This window comes from Sapajus apella, unplaced genomic scaffold (genome assembly GCF_009761245.1).
Source record: "Sapajus apella isolate SASKATOON/1434 unplaced genomic scaffold, GSC_monkey_1.0 scaffold2, whole genome shotgun sequence".
In the NCBI taxonomy this organism is placed as follows: Eukaryota; Metazoa; Chordata; class Mammalia; order Primates; family Cebidae; genus Sapajus; species Sapajus apella.
In genome coordinates this window covers 55,421,760-55,430,932 of record NW_022436942.1, presented here as the reverse complement: position 1 = coordinate 55,430,932, position 9,173 = coordinate 55,421,760, and the positions used below count along the sequence as shown (strand labels likewise).

Here is a 9,173-nt window from a genome sequence, read left to right as displayed (position 1 = left end):
TGATATAATATGAAAATATGTCTATCTAGTATTTATTGAATACTAAGCATTGTATTTGTATGTATAGATATAATGTGTATGTATGCAATACATATATAATTTAATCTTTCTAAAAACACATGAAGGATATGCTATTATTTGTCCCCACTTTACGTATGAGGAAATGGAGGTTAAGTAACTTGCCCAAGGTCACAAGGTTAAAAAATGGTAAAGTCAGAAGTTAAACCTGGGACCATAAGACTGCACAGACTGTCCCACACCATTATGCTGTATAGTCAAGAGCCAAAATACAGTGTAAAGGGCCAAATGGAAACCTCCACTCCTCTGTCCTCCACTGATGCTACAGCCTCATCAAATCTTACTGGACCTGGAACAGTCCTGTCATTTTTGTTCCTGCCTCTGTGCTGATGTAAATACTGTTTCCTCAGTTCTGCATAATAGTCTAACAAACAATAAATGCCAAATGTTGGAAGATTTGCTAATATATGAATTACATAAATATATAAAGCTTTCCAAAAGTAGCCATCGAGATAATATTTCTAGAGAGAAAGAGAAATATTTCATAATGATAAAAGGGTAAGTGAAACCAAAAGCCATATCAATTTTAAATGTTTATGTGAACAGAGGATAATTTTGAAGTATAAGAAGAATAAATATCAAAACTAAAGGGGGAAAAAGGCATACCCTTAGTCATTATTGGGGAAATTGACAGAATTTTCTCAATAATTCATAGAACGTCCAGATAAGGAAAAAAATTAGAAAAGTTGTGGAAAATCTGTACACTCTCAACTATTTTAACTGACATTTTTTGAACACTATAGCCAACTACTTCAGGATAAACATTCTTTTCAAATACACATAAAGATGGAGTATATATTGGGCTATAAAACAAGTCAATAGATTTTTAACAGAATAAATCTTACAGAGCATGCTCTCTGATCACAACAGTCTTAAATATAAATATAAAACAACACATCTAGAAAAGACCCAAACATGAAATAAAACTATCTTAATTCCAACAACCCATAGGTGAAGGAAGAAATCAAATCACAAATATTAATAATAATAGAAAATATTTGAACTGATTGATAAGTAAAATGCAACAGTAAAAATTCATGGAGACAGCTAAAGCAGTTCTTAGGGGAAAATAATAGGTTAAAATATTTATATTATGAAAAAAAAAAAGGTCCAAAATCATTGATCTATGCTCTCTCTTAAGAAACTTAGAAAGAGAACAAATTAAACACAAAATAAAGATTAGAGTACCGAACAATGAAATTGAAAAAAGATGAACAGAGAAAAATCAATGAAACCAAAAGCTGATTTTTGAAATGATTAATAAAATTGATAAATCTCTAGCTAGACTTATCAATAAGAAAGAGAAAACACAAATTAGCAATACAAAATTGAAAGAGAAACCATCAATATAAATCCAAAGGACATTTGCAAAGATAAGGGAATGGAATAAACAACTCCATGTCAATAAATTTGGTCACAACTAAAATAAATGAATACCTTGAAAGACAAATATTAAAACTGACACAAGAAGAAATAGATAATATGAGTATCAATATGTACCATAGAAATTGAATTCAAAATTGAGAAAGCCATCTTACAAAGGAACCCCAGGATCAGATGGCTTTATTGATGAATTCTATAAAACACATGAAGAAATAATACAACATTTTAGGAAAACAGAACAAGAGAGAATATTTGCTAAACCCATTTTTTAGGGGCAGTATTACTCTAAAACTAAACCAGAAAAAGACATTGGAAGAAATAACCATAACTCATAGCCCTTATGTATGGAGACAAAATTATACACACACACACACACACACACACATTAAATCCAGTAATTTATAAAAAGAATGATGATCAAGTGAGATTTATTCCAGAAAGACAAGATTGGTTTAACACTCAAAAATCAATTAACATAATTCACAAAATTAACAAAATAAGGGAGAAAGCCCATATAATTATATCAACAGATGAAACAAACACATTTTTAAAAATTTTAACATCCATGATTTAAAATGCTTGACAAACTGAAAAAACAAAAGGAAGGAAACATCCTCAAGTAGTTCAAGGTCCTCTACAAAAAGCCTACAGAGAGCACCTTAGTTAATGATGAAAGACTGAATGTCTTCTCCTAAGATTAGCACAAGAATACCCAGTCTTACTAGTACTGCTATTCAACATTCTTCTAGAGGCCATTGGCAGTGCAATAAGACAAGAAGAAGAAAAGAAAGAGAAAAGAAAATAGGAAGAGGAAAAAGAAGAAGGAGGAGGGAGAGGAGAAGAAGAAAACAACTATACAGAATAGAAGGGAAGAAGTAAAACTCTCTTTATTGCAAAGAGAATGACTGTGTACTGTAAAATCATAAGGAATCCAGAAAAAAAACTAGAGCTGTGTGAATTCAATAATGCCTATGCAAGATCAATATACAAAAATAGAATTTTATGTATTAGCAATAAACAATCAGAAAAGTAAAAATTACAATTTCATTTCCAACAATATCTAAAAGTATGAAATATTTACACATAAATGTACTAAAATATGTTCAATAATTGTACATTGAAAACTGCAAAACATTGCTGAGAGAAGTTAAAGACCTAAATAATGAAGAGCTATATCATATTCATGAGTTAAATGATTCAATATTATTAAGATATCGGGTTTAAATAATGTAATTTGTTGTTCGTATATTATGCACCAATAACTTTATTTTTAAAAAGATCTCAGGAACAGAGTTCCTAATTATAGTGATGGGTCTTCACTTGTAAGAGAAAAAGAAAACACAACAAAATACATAACTGTTGAATTTAAGAACCCTGGCTTGAAAGGCCTTAAATAGTCTTAAAAAAAAAAAAAAAGTTACTAAACAAGTTTCAAGAATCAGAATGGCTTTTTCACAATGGGTTTCCTGCCAGAATACAGGTGTCATGAAAACCACTCCTAAAGGCTAAAATGGGAAAGGAAAAGACTCATATTAACATCGTCATCATTGGACACAAAGATTTGCCAAATCTACCACCACTGGTCATCTGATCAACAAATGTGGTGGCAGCAACAGAAAAAAACATCAAAAAATCTGAGAAGGAAGCTGCTGAGATGGAAAAGTGTTCCTTCCCATGTCTGGGTCTTGGATAAAATGAAAGCTGAGCTTGAACGTGGTATGACCATTGATATCTCCCCATGGAAATTTGATGTCTCAGAACACAGAGATTTTATCATAAACATGAGTCCAGCATATCTCAGGCTAACTCTGCTGTTCTGATCGTCGCTGCTGATGTTGGCGAATTTGAAGGTGGCATCTCCAAGAATGGGCAAACCCATGAGCATGGTGTTCTAGCTTATACACTGGGTATGAAGCAACCAATTGTTGGTGTTAACAAAATGAATTTCACTGAGCCACCCTACGGCCAGAAGAGGAAATTGCTAAGAACGACAGCACTTATATTAAGCAAATTGGCTACAACCTAGACACAGTAGCATTTGTGCCATTTCTGGTTGGAATAGTGACATCATGCTGGAGCCACATGCTAACATGCCTTGGTTCAAGGGATGGAAAGTCACCCATAAAGATGGCTCCAGTGGAAACACGCTGCTAGAAACTCTGGACTGCATCATACCACCAACTCATGTAACTAAAAAGCCCCTGTGTCTGCCTCTCCAGGATGTCTACAAAACTGATGGTAGTGGTACTGTACTTCTGGGCCAAGTGGAGACTGCTGTTCTCAAACCCAATATGCAGGTCACCTTTGCTCCGGTCAATATTATAACTGAAGTAAAGTCTGTTGAAATGTACCATGGGCTGGGCGTGGTGACTCATGCCTGCTATCCCAGCACTTGGGAGGCAGAGACAGGCAGATCACATGAGGCCAGAAGTTTGAGACCAGCGTGGCCAACATGGTGAAATCCTGTCTCTACTAAAAATACAAAAATTATCCAGACATGGTGATGCATGCCTGTAATCCCAGCTACTTGGGAGGCTGAAGTGGGAAGATCACTTAAACCCGGGAAGTGGAGGTTGCAGTGAGCCGAGATCACACCACTGCACTCCAGCCTGGGTGACAGAGCAAGACTCCATCTCAATAAAAGAAAAAAGAAAAAAAGAAATGTACCATGAAGGTTTGATTGAAGCTCTTCCTGGAGACAATGTGGGCTTCAATGTGAAGAATGTGTCTCTCAAAGATGTTTGTTGTGGCAGAGTTGCTAGTGACAGGAAAAATGACCCGCCAATGGCGACAGCTGGCTTCATTGCTCAGGTGATTATCCTGAACCTTCTAGGCCATACTGGTGCTGACCATGCCCCTCTACTGAACTGTCACACAGTTCACATTGCTTGCAAGTTTGCTGAGCTGAAGGGAAAGATTGATTGCTGTTACAGTAATAAGCTGGAAGATAGCCCTAAATTCTTGAAGTCTGATGATGTTGCCATTGTTGATATGGTTCCTGGCAAACCCACGTGTGTTGAGAACGTCTTGGACTATCCTCCTCTGGGTCGTTTTGCTGTTTGTGAGATGAGACAGACAGTTGCTGTGGATGTCATCAAAACAGTGGACAAGAAGACTGCTGGAGCTGGCAAGGTCATCAAGTCTGCCCAGAAACCTCAGAAGCCTAATGAATATTATTTAGTCTTAATCAGTGGTGGAAGAACAGTGTCAGAACTGTTTGTTTCATTTGGCCATTTAAATTTAATAGTAAAAGACTGGTTGATGGTAACAATGCATTGCAAAACCTTCAGAAGGAAAGGAGAATGTTTTGTGGACCATGTTTGGGTTTCTGTGTTTTTGTTGTTTTTGTTGTTTTCTTCTATTTTTTTGCGTGTGGCAGTTTTAAGTCATTCGTTTTTAAAATCAGTACTTTTTAATAGAAACAACTTGACTAAAAAGCTGTCACAGAATTTTGAGACCCATTAAAACAAAGTTTAATGAGGAAAAAAAAGAATGACTTCCATTCTTAACAGTAACACTAGAATTTACAAGATGGTAGAAAAATATACATATTTCTGAGCAAAAATGATTACTACTCTAAAATTATCTAGCTGTCTTATAATTCAAGTGTCAAGGAGGAATAAAAACATTTTCAAACACATAAAGTCTCAACAAATTTTCCTCCCGCGCACCTTATCAAGGAGCTACTTGAGGCCGGAAGCGGTGGCTCATACCTGTACTCCCCACTGCTCTGAAGGCTGAGGTGGGGGAACTGCTGGAGCCCAGGAGTTTGAGATCAGCCTGGGCAACATGGTGACATCACATCTCTAATGAAAAGAAGCAAAGAAGCTACTTGAGGAATTGATACACCAAAATAAAGGAGTAAACCCAAACAGAGGAAGACAGGACATCCAGCCTCAGAAAGGTGAAGAAAAATGCCAGGATGACAGGAGAGCACTGGGCCCAAAGAGCAACCAGGCAGGGCAGGTAGCAGGTCAAAAGATTCCAGTAGTGCTATCATCAGGAAGGGTAACACACACACACACACACACACACACACACACACACACACACCCCTCGTGTCAAATTGTATTGAGAAGAGGTTACAGAAGTCTTACAGAAAGAGTAGATTAGGAGATTAATTCATGACTAGACACAGAAAACTAGAAAACCAACCAATTAACCAAGGGACAAATAATAATAATAATAATAAAAACCACCACCAGGGAAATAAAAAGTTGTACAAGAAAGGAAAAGTGGTAATAACAACCATAATATGTCACATAACCTGGTATGAATACTATTTACATAGTTATTAAAATGTGAACATGCAATGTTAATTTAACCAAAATCATGATACAGCTATAATGGGTTGGTAGGGTTATGGGTAGTGTGTATATGTGTGTAGTTGGGGTAGAGGAGGGTACAGAGAGAACTGATTCTTCATCTTCTATAATGGAAAGTCAATAGGTAAATCCTAAAAATAAAAAAAAAATCACGAATTAAGTTATTATTCAGAGAGATAGAAGATGAATACCAAAAGATGTCAAAGAGAAATATGTAAAACTACAGGGCTTTAAAATATAAAGTTGTTTTTTTTTGTTTGTTTTTTGTTTTTTGAGACGGAGTTTCACTCATGTTACCCAGGCTGGAGTGCAATGGCACAATCTCGGCTCACCGCAACCTCCGCCGCCTGGGTTCAGGCAATTCTCCTGCCTCAGCCTCCTGAGTAGCTGGGATTACAGGCACGCACCACTGTGCCCAGCTAATTTTTTTGTATTTTTAGTAGAGACGGGGTTTCACCATGTTGACCAGGATGGTCTCTATCTCTTGACCTCGTGATCCACCCGCCTCGGCCTCCCAAAGTGCTGGGATTACAGGCTTGAGCCACCACGCCCGGCCTAAAGTTGTTTTTTAACAAAGCAATCCCTTGACCCTACTTATCACCAACCACTTACCCCTCCCCTAGACATCAGTTCTACCTTAATCATGTCCTGTTGTTTGTCATTATTGTTCTATCAACACACATTTGTGAACCGGCTCCTAACACACTGTGCTGAGTATCGCAGTGGCCAAGATGAACAGCATCCCTATCTTGGAGAAGCTCAGATTATATCAAGGTAATACTAGTGATACGAAGTTGCCAATGCTATGATATTTATCAGAGGCTGGGGAGTAATGGTGGAGGAAGGAATTAGTACTAGAGTTGGCTTCAAGAGGAAGCAAGATGATATACACTCAAGAAATCAGGGTTTACAGGTACCGTTAGAGGTCCTGTTATATGAACACCTGCATCCCTTTCCCCTTCCCTCTTTCCCACAGCCTCTGCTACCCATTGCTTAGGAAACCTGCTGACCCGCATGGTTCTTCCTTGCATATTCTTCCCTTGAACGTTCATATGGCTCCCTCTGGCATTTTGTTCAGGTTTGTGCTCAAATATCACCTCTTGAAAGATGCTTTTCCATGGACAACCTTGGGGGGATATGTAAAATATCCCTCACACCCCACCACACTTTGCCTCCTCACCCTATCCTAATGTATTTGTCTTCAAAGCACATATCTACAGGACATCATGCATTGATTTACTTGTGTGGTTTGTTTAGTTTCTTCATGGAATGAAGGTGCCACAAGAACAGGAATTTTGTCCTGTTTGCCACTACCCCTGTGCTTGGACTAGTGTCTGGCATGTAATAGGCACTAAATACCTATTAGCTAAATGAGTAAATGGATGAAGAATGAATGTCTCCAGTCCAAATCTCTCACCTGAGTGCAGACCCATGTACTCAATGGCTACCATCTTCTCTCTGCCAAACCATTTCCCCTTCCAAAGTCTCTCTAGTCATACAAGGGCTCAAGCCAGACATTTGCGAGTCAGTTCTGACTTTTCCCTCTTCCTTCCTTCTCACAAACATCCAAATAGTGTCAATCACTAAACCCAGTTCATTTCATTGTTGAATATCTTTCAAGTCTGTCTGATGCTCACTACCTGCACTGCTCTTACCTTGATTTAGGTTATCCTCATGACCGGAGAGTTGAAACAGCCTCTTCCTAACCTTCTTTCCAGTCTCCAGTCTTTCATCCCTCCAGCTCTCCTCCAAACTTCTACCATAATGATCTCCAGAAAATGCAAATCCAATCTCATGACCTCTGTTCTTAAAACATATGCCCTCAGAATAAAGTCCAAACTCCTTTGCATTGCCCCCTAGGCCCTGTGCCTCTACCTGATGCTGATTGCTCTAAATCTTCTCTGACCCCCTGGCCAGTCACACTCACCACACACACCATGCACCACCCTGCTTAGCCTTGGACCTTGCTGCTGTCTCTGCTTAGAACACCTCCTCCTGGCTCTTAACAGTTGGACCAGATGGCAAGGGCTGTGGGGAAATTTCCCTTCTTAATGGATGCTGCCAGGGCATCCTGTGTCCACCCCCATACACTGTAAACCGTGTTTCTGCACATTGGCCTCCGCCACTGGACTCCAAGCTCCAGAGATGTAGTGTCTGCCTTTGAAAAATTAGTCTTTGTGTCCCCAGTTCCTAGCATGATGTCCGACACAAAGGAGATACTTAATGAATGTCTGATGAATGAATGAGTGAATGGAGGCATGAATCTGTTTTTAGAATTTAGCAGTAAAGTAGAAAATGGATTGCTGGTGGGGAGTCTGAAAGCACACGGACAAGTTAAGAGGTAATTGACATATTCTAGACAAGATAAAGAGGGCCTGGACTCAGGCAGAGGCAATGGGAATGGAAATGAGGAAGTAGAATTAACAGACTTTTGCAAAAAATAAAAATAAAAAAATTTTATGAGTAAATGCAATTGATGGAGCACTGTGTATTTTCTGAAGGATGGTTCCAGTGTTTTAAATTTAGACAAAGGGCCAGAAAGCCAGTCATACCCATGAGAAGCAATCAATCAACAAACTTCATCAAAGCGAGAAGAGGTTATTGAAGTAGACAAAGAGGTTAGGGAAGCACATAGAGTTTCTGATACAGAAATAAAAGAGAGGGTTTTAACTGCCAAAGAATCAAGGGACTGACAAGGAGAGTGTAGATTTTAGTACCGAGGACGTAATAACTGGAAAAGTTTGCTTCAGCTCTTAATATAGTAATAAAATTTGCAGACAGCCCACAGTATTATACTGACTGGGAAGCTGTACATTATACAAGCTGCCTTCCATTTTGATGAGACATACATAAAAGTAAGCAGGCAAGTTTCTGGGATTTACTGGGGGGAAATAACTAACTTCCAGGGCATGTCATAGGATTAATATAGCCTCATTCCATTTACACTGGACATCTCTAGAGCCATAACATAATAGGGATGCTTAAGGGATTTCTGAAATGTGGGAAGATTCTATTATGACATCTGTGCTCTTAGCCAAAGTGTGGGGAAGGGAAAGAAATAGATATTTCCTAGGAGCCTACTCTTGTGTAGGGCTTTGTTGTTTTTCATCCATCTCCCACCTTCACATAGCTGACTTCAGGAATTCTTTATAAGGATTGTTTTCTTCAAAGACAATGAAAACTTGTAAATACAGTTTTTTTTTAAATAAATAGGTAATGAATACATGTTTCAAAACATTTAATCAGAACAAAAAGGTAGAGTTAAAAATAAATCTTCCAACCCCTTATGGTGAACCACAATTTCCTCTCTCTAGGACAATAAGAATGACTTTTTGTGCATCTTCCAAGAATATTCTATGTATAAGTACAATTTATATAATTCATTCA

General features: G+C 38.0%; 1 pseudogene; it reads left to right on the top strand.

Moving 5' to 3' along the window:
* Positions 1 to 2,503: 2,503 nt before the first annotated feature.
* On the top strand, positions 2,504 to 4,942 carry LOC116565152 (annotated as a pseudogene).
* Positions 4,943 to 9,173: the final 4,231 nt, after the last annotated feature.